Source organism: Staurois parvus, unplaced genomic scaffold (genome assembly GCF_062004578.1).
Source record: "Staurois parvus isolate SC_StPar_1 unplaced genomic scaffold, SC_StPar_1.0 ptg000562l, whole genome shotgun sequence".
NCBI lineage: Eukaryota > Metazoa > Chordata > Amphibia > Anura > Ranidae > Staurois > Staurois parvus.
In genome coordinates this window covers 4517807-4545332 of record NW_028318358.1, presented here as the reverse complement: position 1 = coordinate 4545332, position 27526 = coordinate 4517807, and the positions used below count along the sequence as shown (strand labels likewise).

General features: G+C 42.3%; 1 protein-coding gene across 1 annotated transcript in view; it reads right to left on the bottom strand.

Annotated features, from left to right (window-relative positions):
• Window positions 1–27526, bottom strand: part of ITGA5 (integrin subunit alpha 5) — a 139436-nt gene that overhangs the window by 62864 nt on the left and 49046 nt on the right. The gene's annotated exons all lie outside the window — the stretch shown is intronic.

Below are 27526 nucleotides of genomic sequence, written 5' to 3'. Positions count from 1 at the left end.
CACAGGTAAAAGTAACTCAGCAGCTTAGGTTACATTTCTATGCTTTGTTCCAACACAAAGATACAAATCGAGTACTGTACTCAGTGCTGAAGCACTGTAAAATTCTACTCTTTTTCCAGTAACTTCCACCACCTTTAATAGAAACTTAACTAGAAAAAAAAATCTGCATTCCTGACGTGCTGCACATATGCCTGCTTGAACTACAGAACCTACAGGAGGTATGACACACCTAAAACAATACTTTCCGATTTTATTAATTATACACAGGAGCTTCCTTCATTTGGCCCCAAGAAGGTATGGGGGAGGTGAGGGGAAAAAAAAAAATCTCCTTACAAACTGATGGGTGGGGACTGCTAATACCATGCCAGCTCCTATCTCTCCTAGTGACATAAACCAGCAGGAGGAACCACATGTGGTGTGAAGAGACTGTATTCAACACACCTGGAGGTATGGAATACTTGCAGCAAGGAGCAGCAAAACATTGACATTTGAAGATACAAGCCACTGGAAGTCTTGGTTCACACTACTGCTACCTGAAAGTCATGCAACTTTGCCAGGCAACTTAAGTACTACTTTAAAGCAACTTTCAGGAATGCCTGGGTAATCTTCCTGTAATGTCAATATAGATGAGGATCTGACTTGGAGACAACTTCTATTAAAGTATATGGACGCAAGTCAGATAGAAGTGATTCTTGAAAGTAGTACAGGAACCTTTTCTAAAGTCAGAGCGACTTCAGTAGTGCGAATTAGGACAGCTCTCATTGACCAACATGGGATCCCACATGTCATGCGACTTTGGGTCTCAAGTCGGAACCCAAGTCAGTGTGAACCAAGCTGAAAGGTAACTATACATACTACATTTACAGTTCAGTCTTCTTTCCTCAAGTGACTCTGACGTGTTCAGGTTTTTGGTTGGGTCAATTTGGTACTAATTTTGTTCTCCAGCAAGTTTATGCCTTTGGTAGTACGGAACTAACAATGTGTTTACAGATGTGTTCATGATTGTGTGTCCATAATCAGTACTTTTTGGTTTCATTGACAGTGTGTACAGTGAATAGGCTATTTAACCATTCCCCCTAAACCATGCCCAATATAGAGTGCTTTGTAGTCATGGGCAGCACAGTGGCTAAATGGTTAGCACTTCTGCCTGGCAGCACTAGGGCCGTCTGTTCGAATCCCAACCATGGCACCACCTGCCTGGAGTTTGCATGTTCTCCATGTGCCTGTGTGGGTTTCCTCTGGGTACTCTGGTTTTCCTTCCACACTCCAAAGACTTGCTGGTAGGTGAATTGGCTCCAGTCTAAATTGGCCCTAGTATGTGCATGTATGAATGTGAGTTAGGGACCTTAGATTGTACACCCCTTGAGGGTTAGGGACTGATGTGAATGTACAATAAATATGTAAAGTGCTGCGTAAATTGACGACGCTATATAAGTACCTTAAATAAATAATCCAGTTTTTGCCACAGCATGCTTTGGGCTATAAAAATTGTTGGGCCTTCTTACCTTTCTCTGGTGGGCCACAGTGTTCCAGTCTGCCCCATATGGCTACAATTGATTGAATGACAGAATGTTACAGTTTAATGTACAAAATGTACGTATATACAGCAATCTTTGTGTATATAAATAATGTATAGCTGATCAGAGCAGCGTGTGAAGCATACAAACTGCTTTCTACCACCTCTGCTATACTTTGTGATAAGAATAGACTAGGCAGGTAAAGGGAACTTTTCTTGAAAGTTAATGAAACTCTTATCCTCAGTTGATTACCCTTTTGTTATGCTTGGTTTACCACTTAAAAATGCTTCTTTGATGCGTGGACAGGTGTTCAGGCTGGACGCTCCCTCCCCTCTCCTGTAACCAGCATTAACCTGTACCTCACATGAGCCATTATTAAATGCTGAGAAAATTGAGGAAGCCACAGGTGCACTTCATTGATCAAACAATGTGAGCAGCTGCAAAGTGTTGATCTGTTAACAGGGAATATCATCATCCAAGATACACCACCTCATTCCACAGCATCAGATGTATCAATGACTTGAGATGAGCTGGAGCACAAACTTTCTGCCTTGGATTTTAATAACTGACCACAATGGTGCATGCTTTAAGGTGAAAATTAAAACTACCTCAAAATTAAATACCTAAATCTATTAAGATGTGATAACAGTTATATTAAGTCACGTTACTGTGTGCAGAGTTTTTCCAGATATGATAGAAAAGGAATGGTCAGTGATTTGAGCAGAGGCAGTCAACACTATCACTGCCCATCATTCTCTAGGGGTGTTCAACCTGTATTGGCCAAGAATTCATACACTGCATGTACCATGCGTACACTCCTGGTGCTGGCCATAATTTCATGAGAGAAGTCCTGATCAAAATCCAAACCAGTTAACACGAATACCACATCATAGGCTGAGGCAGTACATGACTGTCCCCAATAAGCATTTTTTGAGAATAAAGCAAATTGGACAAGTTTGAAAAAAAAAAAAAAAAAAAAAAAAAAAAAAAAAAAACTTTGCTCATTAGCTATTGTAATGCTCATGCAAGGACTGGCTCCCATTTAAATATTTCCAAACACTGGAGCAGCAACAGGCTTTAAAAATTAACCAAAGATGATGCACCCATTACAACCAGATAATATAAAAAACTCAATTCCAAAAAAAATGTAGCAACTTCATTAATTCACATTTTTAGGAGGAAACTGGGTAAGGCAGGCCATACATGTGCTGACACCCCTATCAACACTCAGTGCTGATGGGGAATCCTTCCCACAGCACTATTGGGGAACTTTCCCCACCAGCAGACTAAAATCATCAGTGTTGCCTGCTATAGTCGGTGGCAAGGCTTGCTCAGGAAAAACCTGATGGGCTGCTTGCACAAATCGATCAATAGATTTACACTAGCCAGCCCATACATCAAAATTCAAACGGTCCCCGCTGAACCAGTTCAATTTTGATCCATGTGCGGCCGGCTTATGTCTACAGATACAAAACAAACAAAAATTTTTTAAAAAATTGTCATATACAGTTGCAAGAAAAAGTATGTGAACCCCTTCGGATTACGTGGCGTTTTGCATGAATTGGGCATAAAATGTGCTCTGAATGTCATCTAAGTCACAATAGAAGAACACAGTCTGCTGAACATAATACTACACAAACATTAGATGTTGCCATGGTTTAATTGCACATAACATGTAAACATTCACAGTGCAGGGAGGAAAAAGTATGTGAACCTTTGGACTTAATAACTGGTTGACCCTCCTTTGGCAGCAATAACCTCAACCAAACGGTTCCTGTAGTTGCAGATCAGACCTGCACAACGATCTGGAGTAATTTTGGACCACTCCTCTTCACAAAACTGTTTCAGTGTAGCAATATTCTTGGGATGTATGGTGTGAATTGCTCTTAAGGTCATGCCACAGCATTTCAATCAGGTTGAGGTCAGGACTCTGACTGGGCCACTCCAGAAGGCGTATTCTGTGCTGTTGCAGCCATTGTTTTGTTGAATTACTTGTATGCTTTGGGTCATTGTCCTGTTGCATCACCCATCCTCTGCGGAGCTTCAGCTGGCGGACAGATGGTCGTACGTTTTCCTGCAAAATGTCTTGATAAACTCTGGAATTCATTTTCCCATCAATGACAACAATCCGTCCAGGCCCTGAGGCAGCAAAGCAGCCCCAAACCATGATGCTCCCTCCGCCATGTTTTACAGTGGGGATGAGGTTTTGATGTTGGTGTGCTGTGCCTTTTTTTCTCCACACATAGTGTTGTGTGTTCTTCCCAAACAACTCAATCTTGGTTTCATCTGTCCACAGTATATTTTGCCAGTAGTGCTGTGGAACATCCAGGTGCTCTTTTGCAAACTTCAAACGTGCTGCAATATTCTTTTTGGACAGCAATGGCTTCCTCCGTGGTGTCCTCCCATGTACTCCATTCTTGTTTAATGTTTTCCTTATTGTAGATGTGTCAACAAAAATGTTAGCATGTGCCAGTGATTTCTGTAGGTCTTTAGCTGACACTCTGGGATTCTTCTTTACCTCATGCAGCATTCTGCGCTGTGCTCTTGCAGTCATTTTTACAGGACGACCACGCCTAGGGAGAGTAGCAACAGTGCTAAACTTTCTCCATTTGTAGACAGTCTGTCTTACCGTGGACACATGAACATCAAGGCTTTTGGAGATACTTTTGTAACCCTTTCCAGCTTCATGCAAGTCAACAATTCTTGATCGTAGGTCTTCTGAGAGCTCTTTTCTGCGAGGCATGGTTCACATCAGACAGTGCTTCTTGAAACCAGTAAACTCAAAACAGGTGTGTGTTTTTTAAGGGCAGGACAGCTGTCAGCAACACATCCAATATCATCACACTGATTGGAGTCAAGGTTGGCTCACTCCTGGCTCCAATTAGCTCTGGGAGAAGTCATTAAGCTAGGGCCTCACATACTTTTTCCTCCCTGCACTGTGAATGTTTACATGTTATGTGCAATTAAACCATGGCAACATCTAATGTTTGTGTAGTTTTATGTTCAGCAGACTGTGTTCTTCTGTTGTTGTGACTTAGATGACGTTCAGAGCACATTTTATGCCCAATTCATGCAAAACTCCACATAATCCCAAGGGGTTCACATACTTTTTCTTGCAACTGTAATGCCAGTTTAAATCAAGAATGTTTGACATATCTTATTTTGGAAACAGTGACATCATTGGGTCTCTGTACTTCTTTATGCAATGCAGGCAGATCATGGCTGATAGGAGGGGTTGTACATAGCTTTCTGAAAACATCACCCGTCCTCAGTACTTCTCAGCCAAGCAGTGGACTGGCTCTCGGGAGGGGTTATGAAAATATCAAATTGCCTTGAAAGGTGGATGTCAGTTGGGAGGAGTGGGCCTTTTTAGGCAGACTGCTTGCATCCAGACAACCCTAGACAATGCCTACATGCGATGCTAATGCTTAAAAGAACTGAAATTCACTGATTGGAAGGGGAGGACCAGGGACATTCAGGCTAGGGAGGAAAGAGGTAGATGATGCTGAACATCCTCCAGCAAGGAATAAGGCAACTGCTACAGCACAATCAGAGCAAATTCAGTACAAAAGAAGAGACTGTACAACTGTGCAAGGCTGAAGGGAAGCTGCTTTAATTTACTCCAAAACTGGACTTGCAATGAACTACTGAGAGCAGAATGGAGACTTTTTTGAAAACGATGCTCTGTATGAATAATCCTCTAATTCTGCAGTGGAATGCCCCAGGCACTAAACTTGCCACCATGAACAGAGCCTTGTGTTAGCTCCATGAAAGAACAATGATTAGGTGCTGTTTGATTAGTGACTTTTGCTCTCTGAAAGCTCATAATACGCACAAAGACTGCAAGCAATACTGGAAGATCCAACAAGTTTACTTGATGAAATGGCTTTTGATGTAATCACCATGACAAACTGTACATAATAGCTGACAAAGCATGGACACGGCAGAAATATTTGCTCCATGCATTAGGTGTGCCAGCCTCTGCTGGGTGTTGTAGTATCAGTAAATTATCGGGATTGATTTTAAAAAGTGGAAGAAAAAAAAAAAAGTCCATATGTGTACTATGTCCCTGAGTTTGGTAAACTGTGGATGATGGAGATGGGAGATGGGGGGGGGAAGGAAGGAAGGAAGGAAGGAAGAAAGGAAGAAAGGAAGAAAGGAAGAGAGGAAGAGAGGAAGAGAGGAAGAGAGGAAGAGAGGAAGAGAGGAAGAGAGGAAGAGAGGAAGGGAGGAAGGGAGGAAGGGAGGAAGGGAGGAAGGGAGGAAGGGAGGAAGGGAGGAAGGGAGGGAGGGAGGGAGGGAGGGAGGGAGGGAGGGAGGGAGGGAGGGAGGGAGGGAAGGAAGGAGGGAGGGAGGGAGGGAAGGAGGGGGGGAGGGGGGAGGGGGGAGGGGGGGAGGGAGGGAGGGGGGGAGGGAGGGAGGGGGGAGGGGGGGGGAGGGAGGGAGGGGGGGAGGGGGGGAGGGGGGGAATTCCAGTCCGGCAAAAAGTGTCCCTGCAGAGAGCTCCGCTATTTCTTTGACAGTTCCTTGACATTTATAGCGGCTGCAACAATGTATCTTTTGGTTTCCGAATAAAAACATCTGTATCCTAAATGGATACAAATAGATACATTGTTGCAACCGCTATAAATGTCAAGGAACTGTCAAGGAAATCGCAGAGCTCTCTGCAGGGACACTTTTTGCCAGCTGTAGATGGGATGAAAATCGGCCGATTTTTTTTTACCGTTGCTGGTAATGTGGGCCGCTTGAACGACCGATTTTTCCGTTTTTTAAAGAAAAATCGGCCGATTTTCGACCCATCTATGGCCTTTTTAAGGGCTCGTTCACACTTGACTTATTTATAACTCTTGCCAAACGCCCCTATAGTGTTTGACAGGCGGTAGACAGATGTTTGGGAAGCATTTTCAATGCTTCTCAAACGCCCTATGCGCGGCTTTGAGGCATTTGATAGGAGTTTGCCAAACGTTAAAACCACACCACAAACGTCTATAATGAAGTTAAATGGGATTAATGCTCCACAAACACCTCGCAACCATCTCGCAAACGCCTGCCAGGCGTTTGAGGAGCGCAACCATAGACTTGAATGGGAGGCTTCAACTCTTCCTGACTCACATGAGGCGTTAGTTTTGCCACGAGCAATGCTAACGCTTCAATGTGAACAGCACTGTGTGCGGCCATGTGCAGAATTTTCATAGGCATTTGAGAAGTGTTAAAAACATTCCCAAACTCCTGTCTGATGCCTGCTGTGTGAACGCAGCCTAACATAGAACACTTACAAGCAGTGCAGGCTCTTTATTGCAGTCCTCTTCAAAACACATACACTGGGCTGTGCATGCAGCTCTCAGCATCCAGAAGAGGATGGATGTCAGCGCAATGGGACTGGATGATGCAAGCATCTGCAGCTCTGGATTGGCTCCCTCCATACAGTGATGGTAGACTTAGGAGAATATACCATACTTCACAAGGTAAGGAAAATAAAATGTGCATGATGGCTTAGAGGGGGTGGGTTAATATTTTACTGGAAATGGGCTATAAAGAAGGAAGGACCAAGATAAATTATTTAGGTTGTTCATGCTTTTTCAGAAAATGCTAAATGTCTGGCTTCAATATGCTATAAAATTATCAACCCAGCTCAAGTATGCAGCAAGTGAAGTCAAGCATACCCTGTGTGTGATTTATCCAGGTTAAAATACTGAAGCCCTTGGATCTGCATGACTACTGCTTACTTTACAGAAGAACAGCCGTATTTTCTAAGCACAGGTTCCTGAAAATAATAGTTATAGTAGACCCTGAAAAAAGGTCTTACTAGCTGTGTGCCGCATAATCGTATTCAGACAAAATGGGTTTTAAAAGTCCCTGCCAGTGACTAATTCCACAAAGCTAGCTTTGTATGGATATTTAATAGCCAGCTAAAGAAAAGAAGGAAGAAAGGAAAAGTAGCAGTTTCCATCATGAGTACGTCATTCTGCCAAGAAAGAATTTATCAGCACAAAAGCTTTAAATCAGGACATATATCAATCGCCTAATTTGGTGAAATAGCCTAGACTGCCTCCTCCCAGCGGGAAACAGGCAAGCTTCCTTTTCCTCCAGCCTAGGGGCATGCTTGAGCAACTGCATCAAGCAACAGCAACCAGCCACCATCAGGAACATCCTCCCTCTACTGGATAGAAATTTGGTCAGCAAAACAATATAATAGCCCAGCTTCTGAAGGGTTAATGTTCAGAAATGCATTGTTCAACTTCTCTCCAAAACAGACATCTCAGCTGAAAGGCCGGAAATGGCTGCATTATCCTATGGCGAGTTCCTGACTTGTAACCCTGGTCTCCGGAAAGGAGGGGGTGTGCACATGGAACCCCAATGAAATAACACATAACGATGCAAGGAATTCTAGATACGACTTCAGATCAAATCACTGTGTAGTGGAATGCCTAAAGTATTTGGAAGGAAACAAGCACAATGGTTATAACCATAGCAATGGCTCATTACTAAATACACAGTGACAGGGAATGGCCAAGCAGAACAATGCATAATGGCAGAATAACAAATATCTGTCAGCATAACATAATGATCTGGGAAAATTCCAAAAGGAGGATTCCAAATAAACTACACATAAGCTAGGGAAGCCGTACTGAACCTGACCCACAACTGCGGAAAGGACACAGGTCACGGCTCAAGGTAGCAATATTTCAAGAGTGGTGAAATTTCATTTTTATATGTGGAAACCGTTTAATTGTACCTGTTCCGGTAGAACACCATAAAATTACTTCAGTTGCAATATTTGGGAGGCTGTCTCCATGCTACGTACTTGCCAACAATGGTATAAAAATCTTTTCAGGCTATTAACAAAAAAAATATATATATATAATAATAATAAATAATATTATTATTATTATTATTAAGAAGAAGAATATATACATACACACATTATTATTATACAGTATTTATAAAGCGCCAATAGTTCACTCAGCGCTGTACATTACAAAGGGGGACAGAACATGTGACAGAACAATACCAATACAATGCAAAACATGAGGGGATCGAGAGCCCTGCTCTTTCGCGCTTACAATCTAGGAGGGAGGGGATGGTGGCACAGGAGGAGAAAGCTGTGGGGGATGGAGTGGTAGGAAGAGTGGAGGAGGTAGGCAAGTTAGCAGGGGGTGGGGTAGGCTTCCCTGAAGAGATGGGTTTTCAGGGTGCGCCTAAAGGAGAGGAGAGTAGGTGATAATCTGATGGGTTGGGGCAGGGAGTTCCAGAGGATGGGTGACACCCTGGAGAAGTCCTGGAGGCGGGCATGGGAGGAAGAGACCAGGGAACTAGAGAGAAGGAGGTCTTGTGAGGAGCAGAGTGTGCGTGCTGGGCGGTACTTGATATTAGGTCAGTGATATAGTTCGGGGCAGTATGGTGGACAGCTTTGTACGTCAGCGTTAGGATTTTGAATTTGATCCGTTGCTCAGTCGGAAGCCAGTGGAGGGATTGGCAGAGGGGGGTGGCGGAGACAGAGTGGTTGGAAAGATGAATTGATTCTGGCAGCCGTATTCAGGATCGACTGAAGCGGGGATAGCCAGCGGCGAGGCAGGCAACTGAGGGAGTTGCAGTAGTCGAGTCGTGATATGATGAGGGAGTGGATGAGCTGTTTAGTGGTTTCTGGAGTTAGGAACGTGCGGATTTTGGCGATGTTGCGGAGGTGGAGTCTGCACGAGTTTGTTAAAGATTGGACTTGGGGCTGGAAGGATAGGTTGGAGTCCAAAATGACACCAAGTACCCTGGCCTGCGGGCGGGTTTGATGGTGGCGTTGTTGGATGTGATGGGGAAGTCAATGGGGGGGGGGGGGGGGGTGGTGTCCGGGCTGGGGGGGAAGACAAGAAACTCGGATTTGGAGGGGTTCAGTTTAAGGAAGTGGAGTGACATCCAGTCTGATATGTCGCTCAGTAGGTGTGCGATTCGGGCAGAGACTGAGGGGGTGAGGTGGGGGGTTGAGAGATAGATTTGTGTGTCGTGAGCTTAGAGGTGGTAGTTGAAGCCATGAGTGTATGAGTTGGCCAAGGGAGGTGGTGTAGATGGAGAAGAGAAGGGGCATATACATATATACACACACACAAATATACACACACAAATTACCCAACATTTACAAAGACCCAAATATGTACCAGTTCAAATGAACATGACATTTCAATTTCAATGTCCTACAAAATTAAGTTAGCTGCATTGTTCTGCTAAGGATGAAGTTGAACACTCATAGTCAAACAGCACAGGAAAAAACACACACACACACACACACACACACACACACACCACAAAAAGCATTGTCCTGCAGGTTGTTCTAGCAGTAGTGGAGTTAAAGTCTTAGCAACAAAAACATCTTTGTCTGGGAGCTGCTCCAAAGTACAGAACTCTTCCAAAATACGCCAAGCAGCAAGAGAAGCCCATCAGCAGCAGCACTCAGGTCTGCACTGAATGAGCATGTGATCTCATGCAGTGGCCACATCTTCAAACTGATCTCTGGGCACAAAAACGGTCATTTGAATATATTCCTTAACCACTAGCCTACTGGGCACTTATACCCCCTTCCTGCCCAGGCCAATTTCCAGCTCTCACGCTGTCACACTTTGAATGACAATTGCGCGGTCATGTAACACTGTACCCATATGAAATTTTTATCTTTTTTGTGACAGATAGAGCTTTATTTTGGTGGTATTTAATCACCTCTGGGATTTTTATTTTTTCTTAAAAAAAAACCTGAAAATTTTGAAAAAAAAAAAAGTTTTTTTAAGTTTTTGTTGTAAAATTCTGTAAATAAGTGATTTTTCTCCTTCACTGATGTGCTCTAATGAGGCTGCAGTGATGGGCACTGATAGGCTGCACTGATGGACACTGATAGGTGGCACTGATGGGGAGGCACTGATGGGCATTGACAGGCATCACTGATGGGCACTGAAAGGCAGCACTGATGGGCATTGACAGGCATCACTGATATATGCACTGATTGGCATTGATAGGTGGCACTGACTGGCACTGATGGGTGACAATGAAAGGCAGCTCAGATGGGCACTGATATGTGGCATTGATGTGCACAGGTAGGCACTGAAATGTGGCACTGTTCAGCACTGGCAGCTGGCACTGATGGACACTGACAGGTGGCACTTCTGGGGCCACACTGATCATCAGTGCCCCAATGATCTGTGCACATGTCCCCTCCGCGGAATGCAGATTACCGGCTCTCCTCTTGAGCTGTCAGCGTGAGAGCTTGTGCGGAGAGAAATGCCGATAACCAGGCATTTCCCTGTTTACATGTGATCAGCTGTGATTGGACACAGCTGATCACATGACCGAGCCGACATCTTCGGCTCTTTCCGTAGATCGGTGTCCCGCTGTGTCCGAGGGACTGTATGGCGGGCGGGAAGTGGTTAAATGTGTACCAAATGCCTTTGCAAATCCCAAAAATTATCTTACAATTGTAGTAGTGACATCACTGTAGTAGTGACAGCCTGTGCAGAAAGCAGAGCTGTGCAGGAAACGAAGCAGGCCCCACCCACTACAGGCCACCTGCAGAAAACTACAGCAGGAAGTGGAGCTGTGACAATGCAAAAGGAAGAGCAGCAGTGACCAGTCTTTGTTCCATGAGCCTCCTGCACGGACATTTTACACTGGATCCCTGCACAGATCTGGAAGAAATACACCAAAACACACCAGGATTCAAGAATAAAAAGACAAGTACCAGAGGGCGCACCAGCATAGTGCATTATCCCAGGGGTACTTTATTATATAAAAGATAAAAAACACTCAAACCATGAAGAAAATACATGTCATGCCCACAATGATGAAGAAGGGGCTCTGATGAAGAGGGGTTACCCTTGAAACGTGTGAGCCGTTTCTGGATCCAGGACGATGTCTGCTTGGCGTTGGTCCTTTCTGGGCCCATTATCTATTGTGCTATGAGTCTGTGGCTTGATATGCTGTATTTTCTTCATTTGTTTGTATGTTTATTTTATCTTTATATAATAAAAGTACCCCTGGGATAATGCACTAGGATGGTGTGCCCACTGTTACTTGTCTTTTTTACAGTAATCAAACTTCCTCATTTGTTAGAGGGCAGCAAGGCCTGGCACTCCCTTGGATGTCATTACAAAGAGGCACGTGCAAATTGACACTTCTGTGCAGAAGGTGTTTTATCATTTGAGTTTCAAGGAAGAATACACACGACTCTCATATTTTAGACAATATACTTATCCTGGAGTTCATCTTTGAGCAAAGCATGGTTTTCCTCCTATCACTCTAACAAGTCAACAGACTCATTTAAATGGATTTTTTGAAGTTAAGGCCAACACAAAAGCGCAAGAGTATTAGCAAGTTATGGCTCAAATGTCAGTCATTCTTGAGGGTACAAAAATGCAGTTCACACCACACTCTTATACAAGGAGCTGCTGAAAACCATAGGCAGTATGCCTCCATTTTACATACAAAACATAAGGATCTATAAATCCATATAGGAAAGAAGCACCAAATAAAACCATATGCCTTTAGATTTCCCTGCCAAACATTGTACTTTTGTTACAACTACCAATAAAAGAAATTTAGATTATTTTGCCTCATTGTAGGCCCACCTATGGCCTCCATTTAACTATGTTCAATGTTTATGAAGGGTGCCCTACCAGCCAGCTACCATGTGGACAAATAGGCAACTGGAGCTAATTGAGAAAGTCATTCCTGACAAATGTTACCTCCAGAGATAAGCTGAACCAGCAGTGTGTTTCAATACCGCTCACATTTCTCCTACCCATTACCTTAAAACGTTTATACTGCTAGTAGTACCACAACACAAAAAGTGCTAAAGTCTTCTAGTTAGCCAGTGAAAATAAATAAATATTGCTTTATCTTATATTTTGCGGCTTCTAGCTATGAAAAAATCATAAAAAAAAAAAAAAAAAAAAAAAAAAAGAAAAGAAGAATAGGAAGGACTGAAATTTATACAGGCTTTTGTCCAATATGTACTACTTAGCCAGTCACCAACAGTGAAGTCCCCTCTGATACAAAGATGTCACAGTAGGCAGTTTGACAACAACAGTGACACTAAGTCTGGCAAGTCTACAGCAATGAAATACTTATTTACTGAACACCATCATATGGAACAGCACAGCCTATTAAATGTTCAATAATAATACATTTGGAGAACAAAGGGGCTTTTTTTTATTTCTATGTAGTGTCTAAGTGTCTAGTGATTGCCAAATGCTATACAAGACTAAAAGTATTAAACACAAATTGATACAAAATGTATCAGCGGTTTGGAATCTGATCACAAATGAAACATTACTTGCCAGTCCTTTCAACACAGCCAGTGTAACCAAATTTTGATTGAAAGGGCACAAAGTTAAATAAATAAGAATCTATTTAGGTAAACTGCTCTCCAGGTCACCGAGCAGATTCCAGGGAAAAATGGCTCATGCTTCATATGTATAACAGTAATGAACATGCCACGTTCTCAGTCATGGGTCACCTGGGGACACACAACTGAGAGAAAAAACAGCAGATTGGAATCTGAAGGCTCTGTCATTAAAGAAGGGAGGACTCCGGGATAAATAAAGGAATCGCTTCTGACTTTCCTCATCGCCATTGCTCGGCACTAATCCCTGCAAAATTCTGCATTTCTTCCAACATGAACACGTATCATCCCCTAGTGTAACTAGCCACAAAAAACAAGCTGTGAGCCAAACTACCGAGATCTTGCCAAAGCTTCCTACAGCTGTTACATGACCGTAGAGACACACGAAGGGGAGTTCTGGAATGCAAAGTGAAATTAGAACTTCAAAGCTTGCAGACATACAAAAAAAATTAAATTTACGTATATTTGGGTGTCTACTTCCCATAAATGAAAAATGTTGTGGTATGACCTGCTCATATATCATAGTGAATCTCAGAAAGAATCAAAGAAATGCACTAAGCACTATGTACCCAACAAAGACCAGACCATCCCATTTCTAAAACTACTATACTGGTGGGAGGAGGATCAGTTAAGTAACAACAAGGTAGATTTGCACAGCGCAGAATTGTAACTTAGGAATGTGAATAGCCCTCATCCTCTTCATGTCCAACTGCTAGGGGAAAAAAAAGTTCCGTTCCAATGAAGTAGTGGAACATTTTCTTCTTTAATCCTGTACTCCATGTTGTAAAGGTCATAGAAATGGCTGTTAGAAAATGGTCAAAAGGTCACACTTTTCTAAAGTAAACCTCACTATTCAAAGCATAGTTGGACCTTCTTAACATGGAAGATACCTACTTTTCTTACTTTATCTCAAATCCAAGTAAATTAAAAAGGAGGGGATAACTACATTGTAAAGGATAGTGGTGGACAGTGATGTGCAATTTATTTTTGTAGAGTTTTTGGGAGCATTTTCCTTCAGAAAAAAAAAAGCAAACAAAAAAACAAAAAAACAAAAACACACTGAATGCTTCTAAGTGTTACTAAAATGCACCTAACAGCTTTTAGTGAGCTTCTTTTCCCTTCGTGTACGGTTAAAAAAGAAAAACCTATTGAAAGCTGGTACAAAAAAAAAAAAAAAAAAACACAACACACACACTTTCCAAGCGTTTTTCATTCAGCATTTTTCTCTAGAGTTTTTCAAGCTTATAAAAGAACCGCTAGTGTGCATGGAGCCATAAAACAGTTTTATTTTCATCTACTTGCAATTGGTAAAGTGTAAACTAGTCATATTTTAGGTTTCTGGTTTAAAATATTTCAGACTATGATTTATTATAAAAACGGTAGCAGCTCCTTCCCCCATTTTGTTATAAATCATGACCCCCCCTCCCCCCCAGTCTCCATCCACACCCTATGCTGTATGCACAATATGCCTCTTTCATCCAGCTGTTTCCTTGTTGCCTTGACAATAGCCTCTAAACACACGCTGAAATCAATTCCAAGCATAACAGGCAGCAGGGGTCACATGCACACAGCTGGTTTGCTGGGTGTGAAGAGTGGGTGGGAGGTGACGCGGTCACAGTGTCACTGCAGGCAACATGACTCCCAGTACAAGGTGTGCAGGGAATTTATAGATTTGATACAGACATGTTATTATTCATGACATTTTCTTTACAGGAAATACAGCCATGCTTTCAGAAAAAAAGATGCAAAATTTACCAAACAGAATTGTGAAATCTATATTGCAGATGTTATAAAAGGTCTTGCAATCATTTTATGTTGCCAATATGCATTTTATTTTGATAGAAGTACCTTTGTGCCATTTCCCTCAAAGCTAGTCCTGCATTCCACTTTAAAAAAAATTATAATCAAAAGACGTTCTGCTACTTGCTGATTAGAAAGCAGAACATGGAATCCCCAACAAATTGTAACGTTGGTTACTAATGACTGTCAAGACTAGATTTCCTCTGCGGAAGACCGTCACAGCTGTGCTCCAGCTATACTCCCCACGCAATGTGAAACATTAGATCATGGAAGTATGAGGCAGCTTCTGGCCCATCCCATAAAGTGGACTAACTGCCAGTGATTTGTGATTTTTGATGCCTAAATGCTGGCAATTGCATCAGTTACTGTAAAGCAATGTGCACACAAGCATAAAAAGGCTTACACCTTTTGTACCCTGTTACAGCTGGCAGCAATAGTTATCACACTCCTAGTTCATTTGTGGGTAGGTACAATGTGGTGCGGCAGCAGCAAACAGTCATGTTGCAGCAAACTTGAAATTCGTATTGAGCAGAACAATCAATGACACAAACACCCTGGCGGGAGAGCACTGCTAGGTAAATAATTCACAGTTCAATGCAGTCAAAGGAGGTCGCTATGGGGAAATGCCGACAGCATCTGTTTAAGAGGGTGAAGTGCACCCAAGCCGAGCTGGTCCCAAAAGGGGAGGCTCCTTTCCAGGAGAGGAAGTCCTTCGCCTGTTTCTAATCATCTGCAACCGTTCCCTACCGCTAATACTTTCCCTCACAAGTGAGCCTCTCTCCCTACATTAGCCACTAGCAAAAATACAGGCCAAAACTCAGGGGCAGGGACTTGAATAGACCCTGCTGATCCAAGATGGTCACCAAGCCTTACACAGCTGTAGTGTAGCTGACAGAACACTGCTTTCTTGACCCAAGAAATAGAGAGACCATGTTTTTCTTGGACATCCTCTCCAGGCTGTGGTATCACTCGATCAAGCGCCACCTGCAGAAGAGAAAACAGACTGCACCTGCCTACACCAATTTCTCCAGTTCTTGAACTGAAAGTTTGTACCTCGGTATGGTCATAGAGCTAGAGGAAGAGTTTGCAGGAGGCTAGTACTGCATGCCTAATCCACTGATCACAATTGAAATGTGTTAGTCTGATTTGAAAAATGAAAGAAAAAAAATTTTTTCCCAGAATACACACACTTTTTTGTTACACCTTGCTAGTGAGAGGAAAATATCCCCCACCATTACACCACTACAACCAGCCTTGATACAAGACAGGATGGATCCATGCTTTCATGTTGTTTATACCAAATTCTGACCCTACCATCTAAATGTCGCAGCAACCAGTCTTGCCCATTCTCTGACATCATCAAGGCATTTTCATCCACAGAACTGTCACTCACTGGATATTTTCTCTTTTATGGACCATTCTCAGTAAACCCTAGAGATGGTTGAGAGTGAAAATCCCAGTAGATCAGCAGTTTTTGAAATACTCAGACCAGCCTTTCTGGCACCAACAACCATGGCACGTTCAAAGTCACTTAAATACCCAGTCTCCCCCAGACTCCGTTTGAATTTCAGCAAGTTGGCTACATGCCTAAATGCATTGATCTGCTGCCCTGTGATTGGCCGATTAGCAATTTGTGTTACCAAGTAATTGAACAGGTGCACCTAATAAAGTGATTCTCTCTATATCTATACACCTATATATCTATACCTACACACACAAAAACATATAAAAAAATGTATTTATATTTTGCACCCATATGAAGCACTCTGCAAAGACTCACTACATGTGGGTAATCAGTGATGTAGCGATAGCCTGAACCTTGTATAAAGCATTAGTACCACTAATGGCTGCCCACCATCACCTTTTAAAGGGCACCACCCCTTTGGATAAATGGCAGAACGATGTCCAGGCACTAGGTAAAACACTCCTGTGAGCACAGTACAACAGGAGCAGACAGCAGGACCACAAAATTAATTTGAGCAGTTAAGATAACACCACCCTCATAGTCCACAGCTTAGGTAGTCTAGCAACAAATCAAGGCTTTAACATCATAAACATATTAATATAAAATACTTAAAAGGAAGAGTGCACTCTTTTTCCCAACCTCAACTGACAGGTTCACTGTCAGAATTTCAGAGGTGACATTGTCAAATGCTGCATGTCAGTATCTTTGTCAAGCAGCAGCGACCAGTGGGGCGACCAGTATGATTTTCCATATTGCAGATCTGTCTGCAGATAATGAAAGTTTTTACTTAAAGCATGGATCAGTTGCCATACAAAACAGATCTATGACAAGTATTTTTACACAGGGGAAACAAACATACCACAGAGCTAAAACTAAATTAATCTGCACAACTAAGGCAGTCTGTATTTTTCCTATTTAGAGCCAGAGTTTTTAAAATGGTGCAGGAGTGGATGGATGCTCACCTTCCCTTATCATACAACTATTGGAAGGGAATGAACTGGTACAATAGAGTTCTAAGAAGGCATTCACAAAGCTGTGTTTAGCCTTAATAGAATAAAATAAAACTTTAGTAAACTGTGATGCAATCTGAAGAGTGTGTTTGAATTTGAACAGACAGGGACCATAAAAGCACAAAAAGGAATGCTGTGATCTTTAGCAATATGCAGTAAAAACATGAAAGTTGAAACTCATCAGGTTTGCTTTGCAGAAAAGTTTTGATGTGTGTAACCCAGGGTCCAGAGTGCAAAAACTCAGCTTGCTGCTGTGTGAGCATTTGTGTTGACAGAAGCTGAAAACTACCCCTTAGAGAAGACTACAAAGAAAGGTTATATATGATAAAAATAACCTTTTAACACAAGCAAATTTTAAATTCTGTGTGAATTACTCAAGACGTATGTTGGGACACCATTTTCTAAACAGAGATTAGCCCCAATTTTGGAAACTTTGGGTCTCAAAACCAGTGTTTTCCTTGCAGGTTTAACATATATGAAAACGTCATCATTTGCCCTAGCCCACCTTACTGTGCCTTTTCTCATTAATTGGGATTTTTAAAAGTTAGGTATGAATGTTGAACAGTCAACACATATCTTGAAGACCACTGGATGCAGCAGGAGTAAAAAACCAAACCACATTTCATTCCCATCATGGAATGCCTCCTATCTGTGTTAAATGAATCAAGCTGTTAGCGTTGACCTGTGCTGGGGAAGGCTTTCTGGCACACATTAAGCTTCCTGACTTTCCAAAATATTTAATTTTTCATACTCTCGCAACGTTTCATTGCATTTTTGTGATAAAGTGCTTGGCTTATAGGGTGCAGCTAAGCCAAGGGGTGGGTCTCAATAACCATGCAAGAAAACACATTGTGCATTGTCATGGACTACTATCAACTTCTCTGGGCCCCTGAACCAAATTGTCAACAATGCAACACATACAGTGCTGTGAAAGAGTATTTGTCCCCTTCCTGACTTTTTCTTTCTTTGCATATATTTGTCAAGCTCAAATAATTTAGACCAAAAAAATAAAACACAAAAATAACCAGAGTAAATACAAAATGCAGTTTGTAAATTCTTTCATTTATTAAAGTGGAAAAAAGCTGTGCAAACCTGACTGGCCCTGTGTGAAAATACAACTAAAGAACTGCAGGCCTCATTATCCTCAGTTAAGGTCAGTGTTCATGACTCGACAATAAGACTTTGCAAAAATGGCATCCATAGAGTTCCAAGGTGAAAGCCACTGCTGACCAAAAACAAACACAAAAGGCTCATCTTATCTTGATTATCCCCACTATTTTGGCCAAATATTCTGTGTACTAATGAGACAAGAGATTAACCTTTGTGAAGGTGTGCGTCCCACATCTGGTGTAAGACTAACACAGCATTTCATAAAAAGATCATCATAACAACAGTCAAAGATTATTATTATTATTATTATTATACAGTATTTATAAAGCGCCAATAGTTCGCTCAGCGCTGTACATTACAAAGGGAGACAGAACATGTGACAGAACAATACCAATACAATGCAAAACATGAGGGGATCAAGGGCCCTGCTCTTTCGAGCTTACAATCTAGGAGGGAGGGGGTGGTGGCACAGGAGGAGATAGCTGTGGGGGATGGAGTGGTAGGAAGAGTGGAGGAGGGAGGCAAGTTAGCAGGGGGTGGGGTAGGCTTCCCTGAAGAGATGGGTTTTCAGGGTGCGCCTAAAGGAGAGGAGAGTAGGTGATAATCTGATGGGTTGGGGCAGGGAGTTCCAGAGGATGGGTGACACCCTGGAGAAGTCCTGGAGGCGGGCATGGGAGGAGGAGACCAGGGAACTAGAGAGAAGGAGGTCTTGTGAGGAGCGGAGTGTGCGTGCTGGGCGGTACTTGGATATTAGGTCAGTGATGTAGTTCGGGGCAGTATGGTGGACAGCTTTGTACGTCAGCGTTAGGATTTTGAATTTGATCCGTTGCGCAATCGGAAGCCAGTGGAGGGATTGGCAGAGGGGGGTGGCGGCGACAGAGCGGTTGGAAAGGTGAATGAGTCTGGCAGCCGTGTTCAGGATGGACTGAAGAGGGGATAGCCAGCGGCGAGGCAGGCCAGTGAGGAGGGAGTTGCAGTAGTCGAGTCGAGATATGATGAGGGAGTGGATGAGCTGTTTTAGTGGTTTCTGGGGTTAGGAACGTGCGGATTTTGGCGATGTTGCGGAGGTGGAGTCTGCAAAGATCTTGGTGGTAGTGTGATGGTCTGGGACTGCTTTGCAGCTTCAGGACGTGGATGACTTGCCATAGCAACCATGAATTCTGCACTCTACCAGAAAATCTGAAGTAGAATGTCCAGCCATCAGTTTGTGAGCTGGGTTATGCAGCAGGGGGTTTAGATTGCAATAACTTTTTCAAACAGGTAAAGGCAGGTTTGGACAGATTTTCCCCCTTAATAAATGAAAATTAAAAACTGCATTTTGTATTTACTCGGGTTATCTTTGTGTAATACGTGAGACAAATATGCAAAAATAAATAAATTAAAAAAATTATATTATATATATATATAATATTAGGAAGGGAGCAAATACTTTCACAGCAGGGTATGTGAATCAGACCCATTGAAAACAGGATGCAAAGTAACACATTTTGAGACATTGTAATGCACATGTGTGACGTATAGGTGTTAAGAGGTCCTCAAAGCAACTGTCAAGCTGCCAAAAGCCAAACTGAATGTCCCAATAAAATCTATCCCTTTAAAGAAAATACATAGTATGTAGAGAATGGAAGGAGAATTTCCAAAGTGCTGAGGAGGACTAGGAGAGCAACACTCAGAAGTGTTGGATTCTGAAGAAACTTCATCTGGTGATTTTTCATCAATGGAGCAATATTCTGTAACATGAGAAGTATTTACTTTCTTCTTTGCAGGGCCAGCTTTTAGGGTACATTCACACCAGGTGCTGGGGGCACTGCATTAGGTTGCTATTCCAGCAAAATTTCTCTGCACTCCCACTGCAAGACAAAGCAAAATGCCTCTTCTGAGGTTGGTTCACACCATTGCATTGTGGTGGTGTGAGGGAAAGAAAGAAAGAAAAAAAAAAAAAAAAAAAAGGAAGGAGGTATTGCACGCATGGTGGTAGAACTTAAATGAAATGTCACACAGTGACACTTTATAAAGTAAATTTAAAAAAAAGTGAATACAGTGTAAACGGAGCCATGGCTGATCAGCACTGCCTGAACCGCAATGTACACCAGCTGCTGTGTAATAACTCAGCGGCGGGTGTGAATGGACTCCTATTAGGACTTTCAATTTGTTGACAGTTCACTTTAATACCAACTCAGCAAGCAAACACCAAAAATTGTACCCAAGTGTCATATCTGACCATGTAGAGCCATTTATGGATCACAAAAGTGGCCACCAAGTTTACACCTGAATATACCAGCATGCATGACGCAACAAGGCTTTATTAGTAAAAGGTCAAGTCATGCTGAAAATTTCAAAGTACCAGAGCCCATCACAAATCATGACAGACATGCAGGATACCCTAGATAAAATTCCTCAGCATGCCCCTAGTGACCTTGGGCAAATCTTGCTACTTCTGTTTCGTGCAAAGTTACAGTATATTACAGCTAGTAATGGGAATACTAAACACAAAACATACCATGACTGAACAGTGACTATGGGCCTAAATAATACTGGGGCAGCACTGCTAATATCCAAATTGTTTCAAATGACTTTAGGAGGAAAACAGTTGTTCCTATTCTATGTATCTTAACCCATTCAGTTCCAGGCCCCAGCTGTCTTCTTGACCTTTAACCCTCTCCAAACTGACTCAGTTTTGGTCTCTAATATTAGACTATCTGCACGCCAAGACAAGGGGGAACAGATGTTCTAAACATGGACCAGCAACAGGGGATGCACTTCTTTAGGTAGAACGGTATGCATGAATTTCAATGTAATTGTACAGCCTCACAGTAATGGGAAATATCAGAGCTCCGAATTGAAGCTATTAATTTATGTTAATTTTAAACCTTTAATAGAATACACCGTGGATTTCCCTGTGGTGTGACAAGCACTGGTAGTCATTTAATACAACACTCCACAGACCAAATTCTGCTGCAAACAGACAGGAGGTGAAATATAAACACCCCCGTCCTTGAAGCTTTACAAATACTAGCAATCGCAACAGGTGTGGGAAACCACAGACCTACAGCAGGCAGTCAAAACACAATGCTAAGCCAACAAACTCTCACTTTGTTTAGCCATTAATGTCACTTCCCTTGCTTTAGTCATTTTACTGGGTGCAAGATGAGGATGGCCACTTGTGTAAGTGAAAGCAGGGGGCCTCGCTACAAACGCCAAATCCAGACATCAAACAGTACAATATGCTTTACAGTTTATAAAAATTCAGTTTTCTGAAAAAACTTACAGAATCACACTAATAGTGAGCAAAGAATGTGTGTAGCAATATAAAAGGGTAACAGTCATGGATTCATGCTGCTAACATTCACGTGTGACTGTGGTCTGCAGGGATAGATGAGAAATAAACATGATTCTGCTTGGTAAATGCTTCCTTTTAAGTGAATGTGTCCATTTAGTCATATAGTGGCTAACATGACAGAAAGGGATGAGAAATGCAAAGTTTCACAATTGTCTCTGCAACAGGAATAAGAAGGGAAAAAACATCCAATGGGGACACACTTCCTATTGGCATATGTCTAAAAGGAAGACAATTCCCTCCACTTCAGAAAGACTCCCTTGTTCTTCCTATAGTGGCTCTGGGACATGAAGTAAAGGCCAATTTCTCCACTGAGACAGACAAATAAAACTGGACTGGGGGTTAAGATTTAATCACTATCTAAAATTGCTTTTTTTTTTTTTACTAGATCTAATAAATGTAAGCAGTTGCAATTTTGCTAGCTAGGTACTACCCCACATGGGAGAGATAGGGTTAACCTTAATTCCCAGGTTTTCCTCTTGGCATGTTTTTTTGGGTCTAACCCACAAATCCTGGAAGTATACAAGTGTCAGTGGTTTGGGAGAGGGGCTTTACTTGTCCTGCCCGAAACCATGCTGCCGTGATGTAGGAACCTGCATATTCACCCCCAAGACACCAGCTGCTGGACACTACCGATAACCACAGACTTTACTACTCACTACACCTTTTGAAGGTATGCCAAGGCAGCACACAAGCCTGAGTAAGATTGGGGGCACAGGGGAAAAAAGGACTGTTCTTGTGTATGTGGACCTGGTCATGCTTTAGACTTTTATAAGTGTTGAAACTTTGTTTCTGGCTGGTCTAAAGTTATTAAAAGATTGCATTGCAAGTAACTGGCACATTTCACACCTTGGGTGACTAAACAAATTGGGGGTATGAAGAGACAGCACCAATTCATCCTAGTGTGAAGTCATTCAAGTAGTTACCAAGGGTAACAGAAGCCAACAGTCAGTGAATCAGCCTGTCATTAACGTGCACCTGTTAGAGGTGGGATGGCCTCTAGCAACAAGAGAGATGTTGTTGGTACTCCTGCCAGCGGTCTTTCTTCCATAGCAACGGGAGTGGATCTGTAGAGGTTCTAATCCTGTACAGTGGTATGGAAGCTGAAGATCCAAGTTAAGTGCACGTATGAAGCCCACGACAGGGCCCTGTTCTGCTACCGAAGGTAAACATGGCTAAACATGTCCCTTCTAAAAGCAAGTTACAGTGAAGGAGTCCATAGGCATGGGGACCCAAGAGTTGTCCCAGGGCATTGATGAAAAAAAAGGCATGAAGCAAAAAGGTAACTCAAATGCTAGGAGAGTGATCCTGTCAAAGGTGCCTAGAATAGCCCAGAAGAACCCACCCTGGAGGGCACCCTAAGAGTTAATGGGAAACAGAAGAAAGGTCCATCATCCTGCTGCCCTACAAAAAGATAAAGCAAAACAAAATAAAAACATAACTAAATGACATCCCAGACAACACAAAATGCAATGGCTAGTATAGGTTAGCATGCACTGGAAGGTGGACTATACATATGATCACTCTGAGTCAGCTTTTCTCAAGCTTTTTAGCATGGAGGAACCTGTAAAATAACTAACTTTCAGGTCTCAGGGGACCTTTGCCAGTTACTATTTTAACAGCTCGTGGTGGTCAGTGAGAAAAATGCCAACTTTGGTGATGAGTGACAGTAATGATTCCCTTACAGATAGCAAAAAGATAACTGGTGTCAATGGTTACTTATCCAAGAGATAGAAAGTGCTCATTATTATTATACAGGATTTATATAGCGCCAGTTTGCGCAGCGCTTTACAATATAAGGGAGACAGTACAATTACAATACATTTCAGTACAGAAGGACTATAAGGGCCCTGCTCGTGGAGCTTACAATCTAAAAGGAAGGGGGAGGTGATACACAAAGGAGATCTGGTGGAGGGGATTCAGGTGGAGTTCTTAGGGATAGACTTCCCTGAAGAAGTGAGTTTTCAAAGATCGCCTAAAGGCAGACAGGGTGGGGGCTGACCGGACATACTGTAGTAGGGAGTTCCAGAGGATGGGAAAAGCTCTGGAGAAGTCCTGGAGGCGAGCATGGGAGGAGGCGATGAGGGAGCTAGAGAGGAAGATATCTTGGGAGGAGCGGAGTGGGCGTTATCTGCGGATGAGGTTGGCGATGTAGCTAGGGCAGTGTTGTGGATGGATTTGTAAGCTGTGGTTAGTATTTTGAATTTAATACGTTGGGTTAGTGGAAGCCAGTGAAGGGATTGGCAGATGGGGCAGCAGTCGCTGATCAGTTGGTAAGGTGTATGAGTCTAGCAACAGCATTCATAATAGACTGAAGGGGGGATAGCCTGTGTAACGGTAGACCAGTGAGGAGGGAGTTGCAATAATCAACACGGGATATAACCAAGGCGTGGATAAGTTGTTTTGTGGTGTCATTGGTCAGAAAGGGGCATTTTTTGGAAAAGTTCTGGAGGTTGAGGTGGCAGGATTTAGCCAGTGATTGGATGTGGGGCCCAAAGGAGAGGTCAGAGTCTAGGATTACGCCTAGCACCCTATTTGCTCAAAGAACTGCTAGCAAACTTTGGAGGAATCCTAGTTTGGAAAGTCTGATCTAGGGAGTTCACAGGTGGAACCCCTGGCCAGTTTTGGCACTATAATGCTAGACATTTTTTGTGGTTCTATTTTAATTGCATTATTTCTAACAGACATTGATATAGCACCAATTTACATAGTGCTTTACATACTGTACATTCACATTTTACACCATAGGAGTATTTGTGTCTCAATAGACCAGTATTGAGGTTGTTTTTGGAAATTTGGTTTGGGTTACTGTCCTATGTACCTTGCACTTACAAGATTATATTAAAAATGTCAACCGAAGCTGATGAATAGTACAGAGTTGGCATCCACTGCGATTACTACCAGATCTGAAATGTACATAGGGTTAAAGAGATGAAAGCAGGCTTCAACAAATCTCAAAAGGCAAGTACCCAACAGGCCTCAACAAAACAAGTGCACAGGGGAACAGGGGTGGACCGACAACTCACAGGGCCACCGGGCAATAGGGGATCATAGGGCCCGTGTCCTCACCCACACCCAAAAAAGCCTATGAAAAAGGCATCTCATGGGGCCCCCTACTGACCCCGGGCCCTCGGGCAGTGCCCGAGTTCCCAAATGGTCAGTCCGCCCCTGGTTGGTAACCAACTGCGATACTGGTCTATTAGCTCCTAATCTGTGATAGAGGTCTTCTGAATTCTGTTTGCTAATAAATCCAGGGGTGTTCTAATTCAAACACCTATACAAAATAGTTTGCTAGATGGATTTTAAAAAATTCTTTACATTCTCCCCCACTGGCAAGAGAATACAGGTCCAAGGTATTAAAAAAAAAAAAAAAAAAAGGGAGTATAGGAATAAGTAAACCATGAAGAAATTTGCTGCCTGGGACGTAATGCTCACAGTGAACATTGAAGGCATCCTACATTCTAACCCAGGTATAACGCTGCCTGGGATCGTTCCCTCTAGTTTACATCCTGTCATTATTGTGCAGGAAGTGTCCAGTGTATATGCCTTTGAGAAAAACATGCACAGGAAGTGCTTGTGCTTTAACTTCTGTGCTGCTGGAAAAGAAAATCTCTCATTAGGCCCAAAATGGATAAAAAAAACAAAACAAAACTAGAGCAAAGGGTACATGAAGAACATCCACTGCACACAGATATTTGCTTTCATATATAGGCTTCACTGAAATCAGACTGTTGCCATGGACATCACACCCATTTTTCCCTTTATTTTTTATGAATAAAGGCAGGAGTGCATTATTTCTCACTTAGGCCTCTTTCACACAATAAAAAAACAAACAAACACAACCATGACACAAATGCATGCACCACAGATAAAAGCTAAATAGCCCAACTGAAAGACCCCAAACATGCTACTCCTAAATTCAGAAAGATGGAGCATGGACTCCCCAGACCATGTGGAAATACGTGAGTTTTTCAATAGGTCTCCCAAGCGACAACCATAGCCACAATAAATCAGAATATATTGATTGTGGGACATGCCTATGCTCCACCACCAGGTGCCTACACATTGATGGGCTCAAGAGGTGCTCCTGAAGGCCGCTGTGATGAACCAAGCATTTACCAGGGTGCTTTATAATGTATGTAGACATATGTTTTATTTATTTTATTCACAGTTTAGCTGTACTTTAGCCTCAGTCCAACCTCTTATCTCCAGAATTTATGGAAATAGAGTTTTACCAGACATTCGTTTCGGGGTTTCCAAGAAGAGATTCAATTTTTCTCCTGCTCATCACTACATACATGTTTGCTTAGTCAGGCAAAAAACAGCAGTGAAGTAAACCCAAAATCTTGCTGTCTACTGTATACCAATAAAAAAGGAGAATTCAAGCTGGTTGTGGTGTTTCTCTGGTTTGCACATCACAGTTGTCCTTTGGTCTTGCTATATACACCTGTCTGCATAAGAGGAGAACTACTATTGCAGCTTAACAATGCAGATTATACAGCATTCTAGCAGAATGGTGGTGTCAGTTTTCCCATGCATGTTCTGTGCGCAAATAGAAATCCCAGTATTCCACACATGGACATTCAAAATACTAGGAGCTTCTGGTTCACACCAGATATGTGTAACGTTTAAAAGATGAACGCCATATTTGTTGAGAGAAAAAAAAAAATCCCCTCTGGGCAAAAAAATTGCGCAAGGATTAACAAACTTTGTTGCAGATTCCTACCAGTTCCTGCTCAGAAAGAAAAGCAGTTTGTTGTGTGCAGAGGGAATCTCAATGGGAATAACTTTTTCATCAATCAGCTGATGCACTTGCATTGTTCTAATGAAGAAAGTTGCAGGGCCTGCATCCCTTTAGATGTGAGTTTGGTGAGTGCCACTAAAAATTAAGTTTTTGTTGCAGGGGGTGCCTAAAATCTGACTTGGCGCAGACTTTTGGGGGGAAAAAAAAAAAAAAAAAAAAATTTATATCTCTCTCTCTATCTCTATCTCATATCATATCATATATCAGTGAGCCAATGACAAGCAGGAAATTACATTTCTGGGGAAGTTCTGTACACTGAGTAGAGAACACCTCCAGGATGTCATATTGCATTGAATTTTACAGCGCTGCAGATTTAAAAGGAAAGCTCATTCTTAACATTAAACTACATTATGTCTTGTGTATAAAATGTATAGTATATGCAATATCCCCCCCCTCCCCACACACAAAGTTGGCATGACCCTTTAAAGAAGTTCAATATCCATAGGTTTTAAACTACTGCAGATTTATGCTGTATTGGTGTATTGGATAAACGAAATCACATGAAATGTCGATTTTTCTTTTTAAGACCCAACCGATATTTTGCAGACATCTCAGCCTAGGTCAGTGTTTCTCATCTCCAGTCCTCATGGACCCCCAACAGGTCATGTTTTCAGGATTTCCATTATTTTGCACAGGTGATTTGATCAGTTTCACTGCCTTAGTAATTACCACAGCTGTTTCATCTGAGGGAAATCCTGAAAACATGACCTGTTGGGGGTCCATGAGGACTGGAGTTGAGAAACACTGGCCTAGGTAATGTCATTGGACTGAAGCTCAAGGACAGCTTGTTAAAAGATAAAAATGATGGAGTCTTTCAGACATAGGATACCGTTGGTGCATATGTACAGTGGGGCAAAAAAGTAATTTAGTCAGCCACCAATTGTGCAAGTTCTCCCACTTAAAAAGATGAGAAAGGCCTGTAATTGGCATCATAGGTAGACCTCAACTATGAGAGACAAAATGAGAAAACAAATCCAGACAATCACATTGGCTGATTTGGAAAGAATTTATTTTCAAGTTATGGTGGAAAATAAGTATTTGGTCAATATCAAAAGTTCATCTCAATACTTTGTTATATATCCTTTGTTGGCAATGACAGCGGTCAA